At 45.7% G+C, this 19,458-nt stretch overlaps 1 long non-coding RNA gene across 2 annotated transcripts; it reads right to left on the reverse strand.

The window, feature by feature from the left end:
- Nucleotides 1-2,944: 2,944 nt before the first annotated feature.
- On the reverse strand, nt 2,945-15,583 carry LOC130363167 (uncharacterized). 2 transcript variants are annotated; one of them, XR_008891749.1, is made up of 4 exons: nt 15,419-15,583; nt 5,273-5,363; nt 4,476-4,646; nt 2,945-3,084 (listed from the first exon to the last, which is right to left on the reverse strand). It is a non-coding gene; the product is annotated as an uncharacterized LOC130363167 (long non-coding RNA). The 2 variants fall into 2 exon arrangements; XR_008891748.1 differs by having other exon boundaries at nt 5,230-5,363.
- Nucleotides 15,584-19,458: the final 3,875 nt, after the last annotated feature.

Consider the following 19,458-nt stretch of genomic DNA (forward strand, 5'->3'; position numbering starts at 1 on the left):
AGTGCACAGGTGAACACACTAATTGGAACCACTGCGCCAATCAGCGGCGCAGTGGCCCTTTAAATCGCAGAGACCCGGCGCGCGCGCGCCCTAGGGAGCGGGGCCGCGCGCGCCGGGACAGAACAGACGGAGAGCGAGTAAGGTAGGGGAGCCGGGGTGCGCATCGCGAGCGGGCGCTACCCGCATCGCGAATCGCATCCCGGCTGGCAGCGGAATCGCAGCGCCCCGGGTCAGAGGACGTGACCGGAGCGCTGCCGCGGGGAGAGTGAAGCGAGCGCTCCGGGGAGGAGCAGGGACCCGGAGCGCTCGGCGTAACAGCTCCTATATACAAGAATATAACTACTATAATACTGCTCCTATATACAAGAATATAACTACTATAATACTGTCTCCTATATACAAGAATATAACTACTATAATACTGCTCCTATATACAAGAATATAACTACTATAATACTGCCTCCTATATACAAGAATATAACTACTATAATACTGCCCCATATGTACAAGAATATAACTACTATAATACTGCTCCTATATACAAGAATATAACTACTATAATACTGTTCCTATATACAAGAATATAACTACTATAATACTGCTCCTATATACAGGAATATAACTACTATAATACTGCTCCTTTATACAAGAATATAACTACTATAATGCTGCTCCTATATACAAGAATATAACTACTATAATACTGCTCCTATATACAAGAATATAACTACTATAATACTGCTCCTATATACAAGAATATAACTACTATAATACTGCTCCTATATACAAGAATATAACTACTATAATACTGCCCCTATATACAAGAATATAATATACTGCCCTCTATGGGGAATAATATAAATACTTAAACAATATAACCTCAATAACTTCCTGTGGTATAAAGACATCTCCCCGGTAATGATCCCTATGACCCTCTGTGTATAGGCGCGGACTCTAGTTGTATTACATTCAGCTCGGAGTGGTCTGGAGTTTCGCCATAATGAAATGTTGGTTAAGTGTCTCCGGCCGCGTCTTTCACTCAAACTATCCGGATAAATATTTACAGCTGTATCTGAGGGAGCCGGGTCCGGGGGAGAGGATCAGGGCAGGACAGGGAGGCAGCTGGAAGTTCTTAAAGACTTATTAGATTCTAATTAGATTAGATTTTTCCAAGACTTTTTCCACCGCCCCTACTTAAAGGGGTAGTCCGAGGAATTAAACTGCCGGGTGCCGACCACGGGGCGGGAGTATCGTGACGTCACGGCTCCGCCCCCGTGTGACGTCAACCCCCGCTATGCAAGTCTATGGGAGGGGGCGTGACGGTCGTCACGCCCCCTCCCATAGACTTGCATAGCGGGGGTTGACGTCACACGGGGGCGGAGTCGTGATGTCACGATTCTCCAGCCCCATGGTCGGCACCCGGTAGTTTGTGAGCTGGCAGCGCGGCGTGCAGCTCACAGAGGTGGGTGCCGGATGCAGGATTGCGGGGGTCCCCAGCGGCGGGACCCCCATCAGTCATGCATCTTATCCCCTATCCTTTGAATAGGGCATAAGATGTCTTAGGACTGGAGTACCCCTTTAAAGGGGTACTCCGGTGAAAATAAATTTTTTGTTTAAATTAACTGATGCCAGAAAGTTAAACGGATTTGTAAATTACTTCTATTAAAAAATCTTAATTCTTCCTGTAGTATTCAGCAGCTAATAAGTACAGGAAGGATTAAGATTTTTTAATAGAAGTAATTTACAAATCCGTTTAACTTTCTGGCACCAGTTGATTTAAAATAAAAATAAAAAGGTTTTCACCGGAGTACCCCTTTAAGTGTAGTTCCCCTGACTTCCTTTAATGAAAAAAAAAAAATTCTCTTACCTTTTTTGCTCATGCGCCGCTGCCGGTATAGCAGAGTTCCGGTCCCCTCTGTCCCATGCCTCCAGTGACATGATGTCACACGTTCGCTCAGTCAATTAGTGGCTGAGGCAGGACACACCTGCGGCCAATGACTAGATGAGGCGGCATGTCAAATTCAAATGGCACAGGGAAGTGGGGTTAGGGGAATTAAAATGGCACCTTGAGGATCGGGGGGACATTTAAGTGTGAGCAGGCAGGATTGGACACATATGATGCGAGAGCGGGCGGGAGAGAAATGCACACCTTGCGGAAATGGTCAAAAGTGGGCGGAAATGGTCAAAAATGCAGTGGGCGGGAGCGTAATTAAAAAATCAGTCCCACGCAGGGCTCTACTGGAGATGATGGTGGTTGTCGAACTTATAAAATATCCTTTTTTATTTGTTAGCCGTGTGTCAAGGAGGCGGGGCCGAGCTCCTCAAGTGCCCCAGCCTGTCCTGGCTCCATGCCCAACCCTCACCTCCCAGCTCCTCCTTGACTGATATAGCGCTCTGTATGTCAATCTAGGAGGGGCTGCGAAGTGAAAGCAAATGAGGAGGCGTGCCAGGTGGTGGCACTTGAGAAGCTTGGCCCCACCTCCTTGACACTTAGCTGAGCAATAAAAAAAGAGGATTTTATAAGTTTGGTAACTACCATCACCTCCAGGAAAGGTTTTGTTTGCTTCTCTACCCTGATGGCCATCCAAGCGTGTCTGCAGATCTTAGGCTGTAGGGGCCCTGAAGGTCCTGGTGGTGCAGGTCATACCGTACGCTCTGTGGGGCACGTGTACTGAAGACTGGCATTTTACAGGCCGCTCTATGCCCATTAGAGTAGATTGCTACAAATGTATTCGCAGGCTTTAATCCTTAGTCCACGGTTGTAGATCTGCAGCGGATTAAGGATGTGCCTCATCAGTCGATGAATAAATGTAATTTCCCGTATGAGCCAAAGTTTTTGAAATGTAATATTATAAGAATAACATGACCTTGAGTGAGACCCCAGCACCCCCCCCCCCTGCACCCACACTTCTTGACGTGCATGAGGCTGTGATTCAATCCTAATGGGTTTATTTGGGCCAAACGTTCAGGATCAAGAGGATGAGTCACGGCTGGGATCAGGATCTGGACCGGCGCACATTGTCTTATGGTTATTCAGCAGTAGCCTCCCAGACTATGACGCCAATACTGGAACGAGGTGATGGTCTGTGCAAAAATAAAGGTTAAAGAGAACCTGTCATCAAACCATATTTTCTAAACTAACTCAGATTATATTCTCTAACTGCTCCTAACATCCCTCCTGCCCTTAAAAAAAATTCTGAGCTTTAAAGAGCTGTTGGTTGGATGTGAACCCAGGACTCCAGTTCACTCTCCTTAAATTAAATGGAAGAGGGAAGTGGTTGACCAATAAAAGGGACAGGCAGGGGATAGGCAACAGACAGGAAGGGCTGGGAAACAGCTAGTTAGAGGATTGGCAGAGGCTGGGAAGAGGATGAGCTGGGGACAAGCAGAGCATAGGCAAAGGATGGGCAGAGGATGAGCAGGAGATGGGCAGAGGATGAGCAGGAGATGGGCAGAGGATGAGCAGGAGATCGGCAGGGGATGGACAGAGGATAAGCAGGGGATGGGCAGAGAATAAGCAGAAGATCGGCAGGGGATGGACAGAGGATAAGCAGGGGATGGGCAGAGAATAAGCAGGGGATGGACAGAGAATAAGCAGGGGATGGGCAGAGAATAAGCAGGGGGATGGGCAGAGAATAAGCAGGGGATGGACAGAGGATAAGCAGGGGATGGGCAGAGAATAAGCAGGGGATGGACAGAGAATAAGCAGGGGGATGGGCAGAGAATAAGCAAGGGATGGGCAGAGAATAAGCAGGGGATGGGCAGAGGATGAGCAGCGGATGGGCAGAGAATAAGCAGGGGATGGGCAGAGGATGAGCAGGGAATGGGCAGAGAATAAGCAGGGGATGGGCAGAGGATGAGCAGGAGATGGGCATTGAATAAGCCGGGGATGGGCAGAGAATAAGCAGTGGATGGGTAGAGTAAAAGCAGAAGATCGGCAGGGGATGGACAGAGGATAAGCAAGGAATAGGCATAGAATAAGCTGAATATATGCAGGGAATAGGCATAGAATAAGCAGAATATATGCAGGGGATGCGCAGAGTATGAGCAGGAGATGGGAAGAGTATAAGCAGGGGATGTGCAGGGGTTAGGCAGGGCATGGGCAGAGGATAGGCAGGGGACAAGCAGAGTATGAGCAGGGGATGGGCAAAGGATAACCAGGGGATGGGCAAGGGACAGAAGCGGGATGGGAAGGAGACCGCAGAGGACTTACTGTGAATGCCAAACAGCTGGGTAGAGGATAGGAAGAGAATGAGCAGGGGATGGGCATTCAAGGGGATGATAGATGTTGTAGTGCAGGCTATCTGAGAGTAGTAGTCCCTTAGGGAAGTAGGTGATAATGTCATGTTACAGGCGGGTGTTGTAAACCTAAGAAATGCACTTGCAGTACAGTCCAATTAGTTCCAACTCTACTAGGAAAGGTTTACACAGGTTGGCTTACTGGTGTGCAAATATGTGCAAGTACTTTTACTTACAGGTTTGCGGCACAGGGCATACACTGTAGAACTTCTGTGATGAGTTGAGCCACACTGTACTAACTCCCACAGTTGGTCACTGAAGAGATTAGTGTATGCAGAGGGCTCCATGTTCAGCTTTCTCCTCCTCTGGCTAAGCAATACTATTCCTTAGAGTTGAAACTGTCTTTACTGAGGAAGGAGTAGATGTTATAGTCCTCACAGCGCAGATTAGAGTAGAGGAGATGTAGTGTAACCATTGGGAGCCATGTAGACTTGCTGTAGTATTTTATTTGGGACTTTAAACTTAGTGCTGAGGCCTACCACGCTGACTAGAATTCTGATAGCGTCCAATTATGCTACATCGCCAGGGTATGAACTATCTCTGTGTGGCCCGTTGACTTAACAGGTATTATGCTCACAATTAGGAATCTCTGAATCCTCCTGGGTTGGGAACACATGCAAAATGGCACGGTCGCTTGATTTATTTTAGGCCTCCCTTGAATCACCTCGCACTCCTGCTATCTCTTCTCCACACTGCAGCTCACACTAAGCTCTGCACTAGTCTCTGCACTCTCAGCTAGGCTGAGACTGGATAACTCCTCCCCCGCTACACTATATATAGCCTAGCTAGGGGAGCCATCCATTGGGCAACCAGGGTCAAATAGGTACTCTGCATCATACCTCCTCACAGATATCCTGTACATTTCTTAAAGATACAGTGCAACACAGTATAAATTAACAGACAAAGATTATAAAACATATTAAACATCACCTGAGCAGCAGGGCCTATCACAGGCACCTGAAGCAATGTTTACCTGACAGGATGCACTCCAGTACTGGGACACCCCAAACTCCCCCTCTTAAAAACAGCTGCCTTCTGCGCCCAGTCTTGGAGGGTGAATATTGCTGATGGTGCAAAAATATAAAAATAAACATTAGTGCAAACAGTTCCTGGAACATTATCTAGACGGAGTCTTTCATGGGGCAAAAACATAGTTCTTTGAAGTAGCGCAAATAGAATATGCAAATAGTTCCTGAGGTGAGAAAGTGCAAAAGTTCCTTCCTGAAGATATAACACTGCGTGGTTGTTGACCACTCGCTTGTTGTTTAAGCGCCACAGATTTGTATTTTTTCGCCTTAGATTAGCATTTAATACTACACTCCTACTTAGCATCTTTCACTGAAATAATAGACATGCAAACACTTAGGACATACCAACATTAGACGGACACACATGTAACAGATCTTGAAGCTCTTCCTTTGATTGTGCGCATTTTCACAAACAAGGTGACTCTGGAAGGCGGGCCGGAGCTGCCGTAGGATATCCATCGCTACTGGTCCTGTGCCACAGGGCCCATTGGCTCATAGCATCTTCACCCCGCGACTGAAGAACGTTGAGAACACCTCAGGGCCACAACGAAGGGACACAACAAGAGACAAACAGACACATTATGTTGCACAAAATTTCAGCCACTGTCTCCCCTTGAATTTCGGGTGCACCTCATGCACACCAGAAGACAATTAACAAGGACAACATTGAACAAATAGAGAGAAGATAATACATCCTAAGACATTATATATGTGGGCATGCTATCACACCCTTAACATAAACAATATGTATAGATAAGTCTACATAGCAAACAACAGTCCTAAGCCGAGACAGTTATATAATTTAGACCATTATACACCATATACATAATTCAATACATAATGCAATACTGGCTGAAAACACATGACTGTAAATATTGTTATGTTATTGACTGAATAACATGACTATCCTGACAAAAAACTTTTTTAGGCACATTTTAAGACCTGGCACAAAATTAGGAAGGTATTTGAAGACGTATTTGAAGAGTTCACGTATTATACCGGGTACAAAAGCGTAGTGGTTTCTTCTTGTCAAGATGCCAGGCATATAATCTTGAACTGTTGCAGAACTTATACCTTGTGGAACATAAGACTAAGCAGTCCTGGGATACTGCACTTAATGTTTACACAGACTGACTAGGTAGCTTGTACAAAAACTGGAATTAAAGCAACAGGCTCAGATGCCAAAGCTGGAACAAAAACTGTTGGTAGGCTTTATTGTGGCCTACATAATAATGATTTTTTTTAATAAGGAGAAGGCTGTGGATTCCACTAATGGTGGTGGCCTGTCTTGCCGGGCTGAGCCAGGTGTCTTGGTGCTCTGGCTTGCAAACAAGCCGATGCGTTGATGGTGTGAACCCGGGACAGATGTGATCCAAATATTTTGGGACTGACTGTCACAACCACTTGGACTGAAGTAGTGCCCGCCACTGGGGCTATTGGGGCTGCAGAGGATGTTGGTGCCTGCTCATCCAGCCAAACCTAGGTAACGGGGGACCACTGCACAGTGGTGGTAAGCTGCTTTTCACGCGGCACCGCATAGATAGGAGCAGCAATGGCCAACTCCAGTGACTTGGACGTTGCGGCAGAGAGTGGCTCCTTCCCAGGCAGTGGCAGGAGGTTCCCCTCCATGTGCCTCAGCATATACAGCTCATCACTGAACACCCACCATGGCAGCTGGGGCAATTTCAGTCTGGGCTGGGGATCTGGCTTTGGACAAATGGACACCCTTTCAGGGCTGGAGTAAGAGGACGGGGTTGAGAAACCAGCTTCTGCCGGAGTACTCACACTTGAGTCGTCTGTCCAGATTTCTTCCCACAATCTGTAGTGCGGAGAGAGACTGATGAGAGACTGACCACACTGACGAGGGCGCTCTAGAAGATGTCGGCATGGTCCCAGGACTTCCAACCACCAGCGGAGCTTCCCAGTGGACTCATTCCCCGACAACGGCACGGATGGGCCCTACGTGTCATCCGACTGGTCCTTTAGATTCACAGCCAGGGCCGCAAACACTTCTTCGGCAGCCGCACCAACTTGCTGGGCTTTAGCCACCCTCTTAGCACACTCTCCTGCAGTACTAGGACACCCTACATAGGCAGGGGAATAGCAGGTGACAGACACAGGATTGGCAGGGGATGGGTCGGGGACAGGGACAGGACAGATGAGGGGTAAGCAGGGGACTTTCTGTCAACTTTTACATGATTCTTTAAGAAAAAAGTTGGCGTTTAATATGAACATATATATAATTTGCTTCCGGGATGGAAATTTATCAACAGGAGGAGAATAAGAAGAGGAAGAAGTTTCTCCAAAATGATAATTTATGAATTTCCTCTTATCTTCACGTATTCAGCTGCTGATATTTAAGGTGGTGGAGGGTTATGGAAGTGCAGAATTTCCTCTGAAATGGAATGTGCTTCCTCAGAAAAAGGAACCTAAGAACGTGAACAGGGCTTATCAGGCAGCAGGTCAAGGATGTGGCGTGATGCAATATACAGTAACATAATATTGGCTTACATCAGCCTGTACTGTGTCAGCTCTGTGAAACTACTACCCTCAGCATGCGGGTCAACAGGGCATGGTATTGTTAGAACGGGAAGACGAGACAGAGGTTCCTGGGAAGATAATATTTAGTGTTCTTATAGAGCAGAGCAAACTTTAATGTTATCTAGCCACAATGTGGCGCTATTAATTGGGCACTACATGGCACTGTGATTACTGCATGGCAGGATTATGGGGGCACTGCTATTTCTCAGCAAAATAAAATTTAAGATGGTCTTTATGACCAAGGGACTTACAGGTCCATAACAATAGGGGCTCAATAATTTAGAGAGATGACGACCCTTGCGATAGGGTCCAGCATCTTCATTGTTTAAGTAGACCTGCATTTTATGAAGGATCATATATAGAGCTCTTGAGAAAAGTGACCTCAGGCTACACCTACCACCCTATTGGAGTGTCCCAGTACAACTGTTCCAGCCATCGCCCTACCAAAGCCCTCAAGTGTCTAAAGGTTTTCTATATGCATAAAGTATGAATTAGGTACTGGATGTAGTTATGTGTTTTGCACCACTTTTAATGCATACACTTAGATCTTATATAGTGTAAACGGTTAACATTTGTACATCGCTATATAGATGACTGATGCTTTGGTCACATGATCCTCCTAGCCATTGACTGCAGGAGAAGTCCCTAGTCCAACCTCTCTATTCCTTGAGAAGGAGTGCACCAAAAAAATCAGTTCTGACCTGGCTTTTGCCAGAGCCACATGTGTATCTTCTATCTTTATCTTCTATTGCTAGGCATAACTACATCTAGGCCACATGTCTTCACCATTGATAGAAGATGTCTACAGCAATGTCACTGTTCCTGCCCCTGTCCACACTGTTAGGATATCGTTCTACAAGATTCTCATCTCTGTTAGAGAGGAAAAGCTGAACAAGGGCCTCTCTAAATACACTTTTTCGGCGGCCTATGGTCGGAGGCAGTGCTGCCTGTCTGCCATGTCAGGAAGACTTCCCTGGATGCGCCTTTACGAGTATGTTAATGTATTTTCTGAGTGTTGTGTAGCAGAAGCTGCAGCAAAGTGAGTAAAGAGGAGTCGACATTTTGTGCCACAGTGAACCATCTGTGAAGATAAGTAATTTCAGTAATACTGAACTAAGAACTTGAAAACCAGAAAATTCATAAATCTTCATCAGACATTACATGTGCACGTGCCAAGAAGCACCTCAGAAAGTTTGCAAAATTCAGTAAAGCTGCTATAAAAGCCACCTCTAAAGGGACAGTGACCAAATATCCATTCATCCGTCCGACTCCAAAGCGTCCACATCTCAAGCTGCATCAATATAACCGTATTGTTTTGGATTTGCACAAGGAGTTCAATAAAGTTTTACAAATTGTTACACTTAATCCTACTGTTCAGGAGGTCTCATTCCTGCTGTCCGGGAGGTCTCATTCCGGGAGGACTACTATACCCAGCATGAACCTTCATCGTTACCCCATAACCACCACACCATTTACCCTACATAGGGCACCCCTGCGATCTATGGGCTGGCAGCAATGGTTTCTGGAACACTGAAGCTTGGAGCTTCCGTGTTCGTGACTTGATGTCATGCCACACCCCCTCCATTCATGTCTATGGGAGGGGGCGTGGCGGCTACGTAGTAGCCGCCACGCCTCCTCCCATAGACATGAATTGAGGAGGTGTGGCGGCTGTAGTCGCCAGTCATCCGGCACAGAGCGGAGTTCGCTCCATGCACGGATGTCTGGGGTGTCGCACCAGAGATCGCGGGGTCCCCAGCGGCTGGACCCCCACGTTCAGACATCTTATCCCCTATCCTTTGGATAGGGGATAAGATGTTTTTCGGTGAAGCACCCCTTTAAAGCAAAAGTTAGAAGCAAACAGCCAGAGGTAGTCCTATAGGGATAAGGTGGCTACAAGTTCTGGGCCCACATGTCCTGAGAGGTTTAGGTAGGACTGCAAGACGTTCCTTGACCCTCAGGCCAGTGCCTTGTCTATAATGGTAATGAGACCAATGGGAAAGGTGCTGGTCACCTAACCGTGGCCCTTCACGGCCCCATTATGGAGGCACAGGCTGTGGTACATAGGCTATATATATATATATATATATCTCCATCACACAATTTCTCTTTGACTATTTCAGATGTGGTGGCCCAGTACAGAAGGTGCTCCTGCTGTCCTGTCAGGCAGCCTCCTTCAGTGTCCCCAAGGCCCCCTGCACTTGTTTCCCCACTGTAAATATGTTTTATCATGTAAAGTGTTATGAAATGTAATGTTGCTTTAGGCGTTATACCATGTGATATGTCATGTGATTGTTACCCAAGAGGTACCAGTGACCATGTGATCCCAAGAGTGACCTATGGGCTCCCTGCTGGTCTCCCCCATATAAGCCCTGGGTGGAGCTTCTCTCTCTTTGGCTGAGGTCCAGTGTAGTCTTGTCTAGTGTGTGTGTCCAGAGTGTTGGAGACCTTAAAGTCCAGTCCTGCAGCCGCCATCAAGTCAAGTAAGATAAAGTCACAGATTTATGAGTCAAGTCAGTCCCTGTCATCTGTCAAGTCAGCGTGGTCTGCATTCAATTGTCCAGTCCTACTACAAGTCCCAGCAAGCCCTTAAGGTCTCTGCACCACTGGTCACCTCCTTGGGCCCTGGCTGAACTGTATAGACTTTACCATCTGTCTACCCTCAGTAAAGCTACCGTTGTCCGTAACTTGGCGTCGGAGTCTTTATTGCCCCCCGTGCCTTGCCCAGGATCCAGCGGTGTACCTTCAGGTGGTTACAGGCTAAACCACGCCCTGGCGTCACGAATACAAGGGGTTAATGCCATCTGCCCCTAGGGTAACAACATCTGCCCTGCACCACACACCCCGCCACCATGCAGTTACAGAACAATTTTACTACATCATAAGAGACCTTTATAAAAGGAAGCGCCAATTCTAAGGCATGACCCCGGCCAAGCTGCACCGACCGCACGATCTGCATGTACAAGTATCACCGCTCGTGTTGTCATCTGAGGTTTTTCGCTCGGCTTTGAACCTGATTTTATACAGCAGATGTTTTTCTGATGTAACGGATATTTCCGTCCTCCAGCTCCGGGGGAATAGTTCTTGTTTTTTTTTTCTTCCTTGTGAACAGTATCTGTGACTTCTCTCAGCTGGAGGCCATAAGAACTGAACCAGATCCTTCTCCATGCTGGTGGTCCTTCATAGTCCTTTCCTCTAATATCCATTATACTAGTGGTCTCCAAACTGTGGGCCTTCGGCTGTTGCGAAACTACAACTCCCAGCATGCCCGGACAGCCAACGGCTGTCCGGGCATGGTGGGAGTTGTAGTTTTGCAACAGCTGGAGGCCCACTGAGTGGGAAACACTGACACACACTATGTTTCCCAATCAGGGGGCCTCCAGCTGTTGCAAAATTACAACAACTCCCAGCATGTTGGGAACTGTAGTTTTGCAACCAACCTGGTTGGGAAACGCTGCTCTATGTTCTGATGGGAGTTGGGGTTCCCCTACCTTGGGCTTACAATGACTTCATTCTTCATAGGACTGCGGCCTACATCCCTCATGGAGGCTTCATTATTAGATATTCTGTGTGGAATGTTGCCTAGCAACCACTCCTTTTTTCTGCTTGGTGACCACCATTTCACTACATGCATGGAGTGTAGATACCGTATACTAGTGGTCTCTAAAATGTAGTGTGGCACCAAGTTTGGGGGTACTGTGTGCAGGATGTATAGGCATGATCGCTACGCCAGGGCACAGTGACGCCGTTTACCTACACGGTCCGAGGATAGGACAGCTTCTCCTGGGCCTGGCGCGGGATAATAATTACACCGATGCCAGTAAACTGTCTTTACTGATGCAGGAGTAGTTGTTGTTACAGTCCTCACAGCGCAGATTAGAGGAGATGCAGTGTAACCCTTGCGAGCCCTGTAGACTTGCTGTGACTTGTAGTATTTTACTTGGGACTTTAGCCTTAATTGTAGGCAGGGCCGGCTCTGTCTTTAGGCAAAATAGGCAGCTGCCTAGAGCGCCCTCTTGATGCCACCCCAGTAGTAAGGTGGGGTGTGTCAAAGGGCGAGCCAATGGGCGGAGTCAAGGGGCGGCAAAATTAGCTTTTGCACAGGGTGGCAAAACTTGCACCAGCCCTGTTCTGTGGCTTCCCACACTGACTAGGATTCTGATAGTGTCCAATTAACGATACACCGCCACAGTATGAATTATCTCTGTGTGGCCCGTTGACTCATGGGGCATTATGCTCACAATTAGGAATCTCTGAATCCTCCTGGGCAAGGAACACTTGCAGAATGGCTCGGTTGCTTGCTTGAAGATTTATTTTAGGCTTCTCTTAGATCCACCACACACTCCTGCTTTCTCCTCTCCACACTGCAGCTCACACTGAGCTCTGCAATCGGCTCTAACACACACTTAGAGTAAGCACTAACTGACTAGCTCCTCCCCCCTACACTATATATGGCCTAGCTAGGGGGGCCTCCCATTGGGCAATCAGGATCACATGGGTACTCTGCATCCTGCCTCCTCACAAATATCTTGTAAATTTCTTAAAGGTACAGTGCTAAACAACATAAATTAACAGACAAAGACCATAACAATTTTTACAGCATTACCTGAGCACTAGGGCCTAGCGCAGGCACCTAAAGCAATGATTACCTGACAGGAAGTACTCCAGTACTGGGACACCACAAACTCCCCCTGTTAACAAACATCCGCCCTCTGCGCCCAATCCTGGATGGTGAATATTGCTGAAGGTGCAAACATATGGAAATAAATGTTAGGGCAAACAGTCCCTGGGACATTATCTAGATGCAGTCCTTCACAGGGGCAAAACAAAGTTCCTTGAAGTAGTGCAGGTTTGTAGAAAGTGCAAATAGTTCCTGATGAAATAGAGTGCAAAAATTCCTTCCTCAAGTGTGGTTGGTGCCTTTCACGTTGACCACTCGCTTGTTGTTTAAGTGCCACAGATTTCGATTTTTACCTGTAGCATTTACTACTACACTCTTACTTAGCATTTTTCACTGAAGTAAGGACGTACAAGCACTTAGGACATACCAACATAAGACAGACACATGTAACAGATCTTGAAGCTCTTCCTTTGATTGTGCGCATTTTCACTAATAAGGTGACTCTGGAAGGCGGGCCGGAGCTGCCGTAGGCTATCCATCACTACTGGTCCTGTGCCACGGGGCCCATTGGCTTATAGTAACTTCTCCCTTCGACTGAAGAACGTTGAGAACACCTCGGGGCCACACCGCAGGGACACAACAAGAGACAAACAGACACCATCTGTTGTGCAAAATTTCAGCCAAGGTATCCCCTTGAATTTGGGGTGCACCTCATGCATGTCAGAAGACGATTAAGGCTAGGCTCACACTACGTTTTAAGAAATACATGACCGAATAGGGCTGGTGGGAGCTTAAACCGGGTGCTCCCGTATCCCAGGCGTATTCGGCCCGTATGTAATGCATTTCAATGGGTCGACCGGAGTCAAATGCTGACTCTGGTCGGCTCCTTTTTGCCCCATACACGGTTCTCTAACCGGACCCAAAACCGTGATAGGGGGCACTTATATAGACATACCAACTGGAAAACTACAGTCCTAACCTGAGGCAATTTTATAATAGAAACGATTATACACCATATACATAATTCACTAGACGTTGTACATTTCGGACTACTGTACTAGACTGACTAGGTTACACATTTTATTACCACTAGGCAATACTGGCTGAAAACACATTACTGAAAATATTGTTATGTTATTGACGGAATAATATAACTACCTAGGTTGCATTTCTCTTAGCATTAGACAATCCTGACTAAGGTGGTTAGGCACAAATTTAGGAAGGTATATGAAGACTTAAGAAGTTCACAGTATTATACTGGGTACAAAAGCGTAGTGGTTTCTTCTTGGCAAGACGGCAGGCACATATCTTGAATGTTGCGTAACTTGAAGAACATAAAGTTATGCGGTTCTGGGTCATTGCACCTAATGTCCTACACAGGCTGGATAGGTGGCTTACACAAAAAACTGGAACAAAACTGTTGGTAGGCTTTATTGTGGCCTACAGATTTTATTTCTGGGATGACTTCTAGTTGTAAGGGGTCGGTTTCCCCTCCTAACTCTTCTCCTCTCACTGGGGATCATGGATAAGGTAGACAGTGAGGTAGCTTGAATGGATCACGGGGGGGGGGGGGGGGGTTGCTAACTTTGGGAGACAAGCTACCTTCAGGGGGACCTACCATTAGGAGACAAGCTACCTTTGGGGTGTCCTACCTTTAGGAGACAATCTACCTTCAGGGGGACCTACCATTAGGAGGCAAGCTACCTTTGGGGGATCCTACTGATAAAGTAATCAAGATGATTTGTTTTATTTGAATCTGATACATTACAAAGCATGTATCAGATTCAAATAAAACAAATAATCTATCACTACCTACAGGAGGCAAGCTACCTTTGGGGTGGGGCCTATCTTTAGGGGTAAGCTACCTTCAAGTTGGGCCTACCTTTGGAGAGCAAGCTACCTTTGGGCTGGGGCTACCATTAGGGGGCAAACAACCCTGGGAGGGGGGGGGGGGGGGTCCTACCTCAAGGGGGCAAGCTACCTTCAGGGCAGCTACCTTTAGAGGGAAAGCTACCTTCAGGAGGGTCTACCTTTAAGGGGCAAGCTACCTTTGGGGGGTCCTACCTTCAAGGGGCAAACGTTTGGAGGGGGGGACCTACCTACAGGGGGAAAACTTCATACAGGTGGGTCCTATATACATAAGGAAAACTACTACAGGGGGTCCTGAAGAAAGAAAAGGAGATGAAGGTGGATAAAAAGGAATATGAAGGAGAAAAAAAAGTCCAGAGATGGTAAGAAATATAGGGCAATGGAAGGAAATCACTATTGGGGAGATTTATCAAAACCTGTGCAGAGGAAGAGTGGTCCAGTTGCCCATAGCAACCAATCAGATTGCTCCTTTCATTTTCCACAGGCCTCTTTAGAGGCCTGTGGAAAATGAAAGAAGCAATCTGATTGGTTGCTATGGGCAACTGCAGCACTCTTCCTCTGCACAGGTTTTGATAAATCTCCCCCTTATATAGTTTGACACAGTCATTTTTTGGGTCACGTGATCCTGGTTGCGGCCAAAATAAAACAAAGGGAGAAGAACATCAGGGAGAAGGATTGAAAAATGAAAATGGAGAAGAGGAAGTAAATGACGGAACGGAAGAGGAAGACGGCGGGAGGAGAACATGACTTGTGACCTCTTAGAACGTTTTCTATTATTTCTATTCATGTATTGGAATATTTCTGATTATTTTCTAGATCTTTAACCATAGGCCAAGAAGCCGCCATCATGTGACCCTGTGATGTCATAACCCCCCACTCTCTATAAATGTGATTTATTGTTTCCAGCAGAGTCCTGACCCTCCTCGTATCTGGACCATGTGACTGTCATGAGGATTTGGCACAATGTGTCGGGGGCCGATTAATGTTCGCAGCTCTTTGATACAGAGATCTTATCCCTTGGGATATCACAGTCACTATAAATATGTAAGAAATGGGAATATACTCAGAGGGGAAACGCTGCAGGGTCCGGCTGACACGTAGGCTCCGATCTCCAGCAGATGTGGGGTCTTCATATCACACGTATTGGGATCAAGATCATCTGGTTATACTTCACTTATTGCTCTAAAGCAGTGGTCTCCAAACTGTGCTACACAATCTCCAGCACAACTCCAACTCCTATCATACCCAGACAGCCAATGGCTGAGGGTATTATCCCTGTACTGTGACATCACTGTGTATTATCCCTGTACTGTGACATCACTGTGTATTATCCCTGTACTGTGACATCACTGTGTATATTATCCCTGTTCTGTGACATCACTGTGTGTATTATTCCTGTATTGTGACATCACTGTGTATTATCCCTGTACTGTGACATCACTGTGTATTATCCCTGTACTGTGACATCACTGTGTGTATTATCCCTGTACTGTGACATCACTGTGTATTATCCCTGTACTGTGACATCACTGTGTATTATCCCTGTACTGTGACATCACTGTGTGTATTATCTCTGTCCTGTGACATCACTGTGTATTATCCCTGTACTGTGACATCACTGTGTATTATCCCTGTACTGTGACATAACTGTGTATTATCCCTGTACTGTGACATCACTGTGTGTATTATCCCTGTACTGTGACATCACTGTGTATTATCCCTGTACTGTGACATCACTGTGTATTATCCCTGTACTGTGACATCACTGTGTATTATGCCTGTACTGTGACATCACTGTGTATATTATCCCTGTACTGTGACATCACTATGTGTATTATCCCTGTACTGTGACATCACTGTGTGTATTATCCCTGCACTGCGGCATCACTGTGTATATTATCCCTGTACTGTGACATCACTGTGTATATTATCCCTGTACTGTGACATCACTGTGTGTATTATCCCTGCACTGTGACAACACTGTGTGTATTATCCCTGTACTGTGACATCACTGTGTGCATTATCCCTGTACTGTGACATCACTGTGTATTATCTCTGTACTGTGACATCACTGTGTGTATTATCCCTGTACTGTGACATCACTGTGTGTATTATCCCTGTACTGTGACATCACTGTGTATAATATCCCTGTACTGTGACATCACTGTGTGTATTATCCCTGTACTGTGACATCACTGTGTGTATTATCCCTGTACTGTGACATCACTGTGTGTATTATCCCTGTACTGTGACATCACTGTGTGTATTATCCCTGTACTGTGACATGACTGTGTTTATTATTCCTGTACTGTGACATCACTGTGTGTATTATCCCCGTACTGTGACATCACTGTGTATTATCCCTGTACTGTGACATCACTGTGTGTATTATCCCTGTACTGTGACATCACTGTGTATTATCCCTGTACTGTGACATCACTGTGTATTATCCCTGTACTGTGACATCACTGTGTGTATTATCCCTGTACTGTGACATCACTGTGTATTATCCCTGTACTGTGACATCACTGTGTGTATTATCTCTGTACTGTGACATCACTGTGTGTATTATCCCTGTACTGTGACATCACTGTGTATTATCCCTGTATTGTGACATCACTGTGTGTATTATCCCTGTACTGTGACATCACTGTGTGTATTATCCCTGTACTGTGACATCACTGTGTGTATTATCTCTGTACTGTGACATCACTGTGTGTATTATCCCTGTACTGTGACATCACTGTGTGTATTATCTCTGTACTGTGACATCACTGTGTGCATTATCCCTGTACTGTGACATCACTGTGTGCATTATCCCTGTACTGTGACATCACTGTGTATATTATCCCTGTACAGTGACATCACTGTGTGTATAATCCCTGTACTGTGACATCACTGTGTGTACTATCCCTGTACTGTGACATCACTGTGTGTATTATCCCTGTACTGTGACATCACTGTGTATATTATCCCTGTACTTTGACATCACTGTGTATTATCCCTGTACTGTGACATCACTGTGTGTATTATCCCTGTACTGTGACATCACTGTGTGCATTATCCCTGTACTGTGACATCACTGTGTGTTATCCCTGTACTGTGACATCACTGTGTGTATTATCCCTGTACTGTGACATCACTGTGTATTATCCCTGTACTGTGACATCACTGTGTATATTATCCCTGTACAGTGACATCACTGTGTATATTATCCCTGTACTGTGACATCACTGTGTATTATCCCTGTACTGTGACATCACTGTGTGTATTATGCCTGTACTGTGACATCACTGTGTGTATTATCCCTGTACTGTGACATCACTGTGTATTATCCCTGTACTGTGACATCACTGTGTATTATCCCTGTACTGTGACATCACTGTGTGTATTATCCCTGTACTGTGACATCACTGTGTGCATTATCTCTGTACTGTGACATCACTGTGTGTATTATCCCTGTACTGTGACATCACTGTGTGTATTATCCCTGTACTGTGACATCACTGTGTATAGTATCCCTGTACTGTGACATCACTGTGTATTATCCCTGTACTGTGACATCACTGTCTGTATTATCCCTGTACTGTGACATCACTGTGTATATTATCCCTGTACTGTGACATCACTGTGTGCATTATCCCTGTACTGTGACATCACTGTGTATTATCCCTGTACTGTGACATCACTGTGTGTATTATCTCTGTACTGTGACATCACTGTGTGTATTATCCCTGTACTGTGACATCACTGTGTGTATTATCCCTGTACTGTGACATCACTGTGTGTGTTATCCCTGTACTGTGACATCACTGTGTGTGTTATCCCTGTACTGTGACATCACTGTGTGTATTATCCCTGTACTGTGACATCACTGTGTGTATTATCCCTGTACTGTGACATCACTGTGTATTATCCCTGTACTGTGACATCACTGTGTATTACCTGTGTACTGTGACATCCCTGTGTGTATTATCTCTGTACTGTGACATCACTGTGTATTATCCCTGTAATGTGACATCACTGTGTGTATTATCCCTGTACTGTGACATCACTGTGTATTATCCCTGTACTGTGACATCACGGTGTGCATAATCTCTGTACTGTGACATCACTGTGTGTATTATCCCTGTACTGTGACATCACTGTGTGTATTATCCCTGTACTGTGACATCACTGTGTATTATCCCTGTACTGTGACATCACTGTGTGCATAATCTCTGTACTGTGACATCACTGTGTGTATTATCCCTGTACTGTGACATCACTGTGTGTATTATCCCTGTACTGTGACATCACTGTGTGTATTATCCCTGTACTGTGACATCACTGTGTGTATTATCCCTGTACTGTGACATCACTGTGTATTATCCCTGTACTGTGACATCACTGTGTGCATAATCTCTGTACTGTGACATCACTGTGTGTATTATCTCTGTACTGTGACATCACCGTGTGTATTACCTGTGTACTGTGACATCCCTGTGTGTATTATCTCTGTACTGTGACATCACTGTGTATTATCCCTGTACTGTGACATCACTGTGTGTATTATCCCTGTACTGTGACATCACTGTGTATTATCCCTGTACTGTGACATCACTGTGTATTATCCCTGTACTGTGACATTACTGTGTGCATAATCTTTGTACTGTGACATCACTGTGTGTATTATCTCTGTACTGTGACATCACTCTGTGTATTATCTCTGTACTGTGACATCACTCTGTATATTATCCCTGTACTGTGACATCACTGTGTATTATCCCTGTACTGTGACATCACTGTCTGTATTATCCCTGTACTGTGACATCACTGTGTATATTATCCCTGTACTATGACATCACTGTGTGCATTATCCCTGTACTGTGACATCACTGTGTATTATCCCTGTACTGTGACATCACTGTGTATTATCCCTGTACTGTGACATCACTGTGTATTATCCCTGTACTGTGACATCACTGTGTGCATAATCTTTGTACTGTGACATCACTGTGTGTATTATCTCTGTAATGTGACATCACTGTGTGTATTATCCCTGTACTGTGACATCACTGTGTGTATTATCCCTGTACTGTGACATCACTGTGTGTATTATCC

This window comes from Hyla sarda, chromosome 3 (genome assembly GCF_029499605.1).
Source record: "Hyla sarda isolate aHylSar1 chromosome 3, aHylSar1.hap1, whole genome shotgun sequence".
Classification (NCBI taxonomy): domain Eukaryota; kingdom Metazoa; phylum Chordata; class Amphibia; order Anura; family Hylidae; genus Hyla; species Hyla sarda.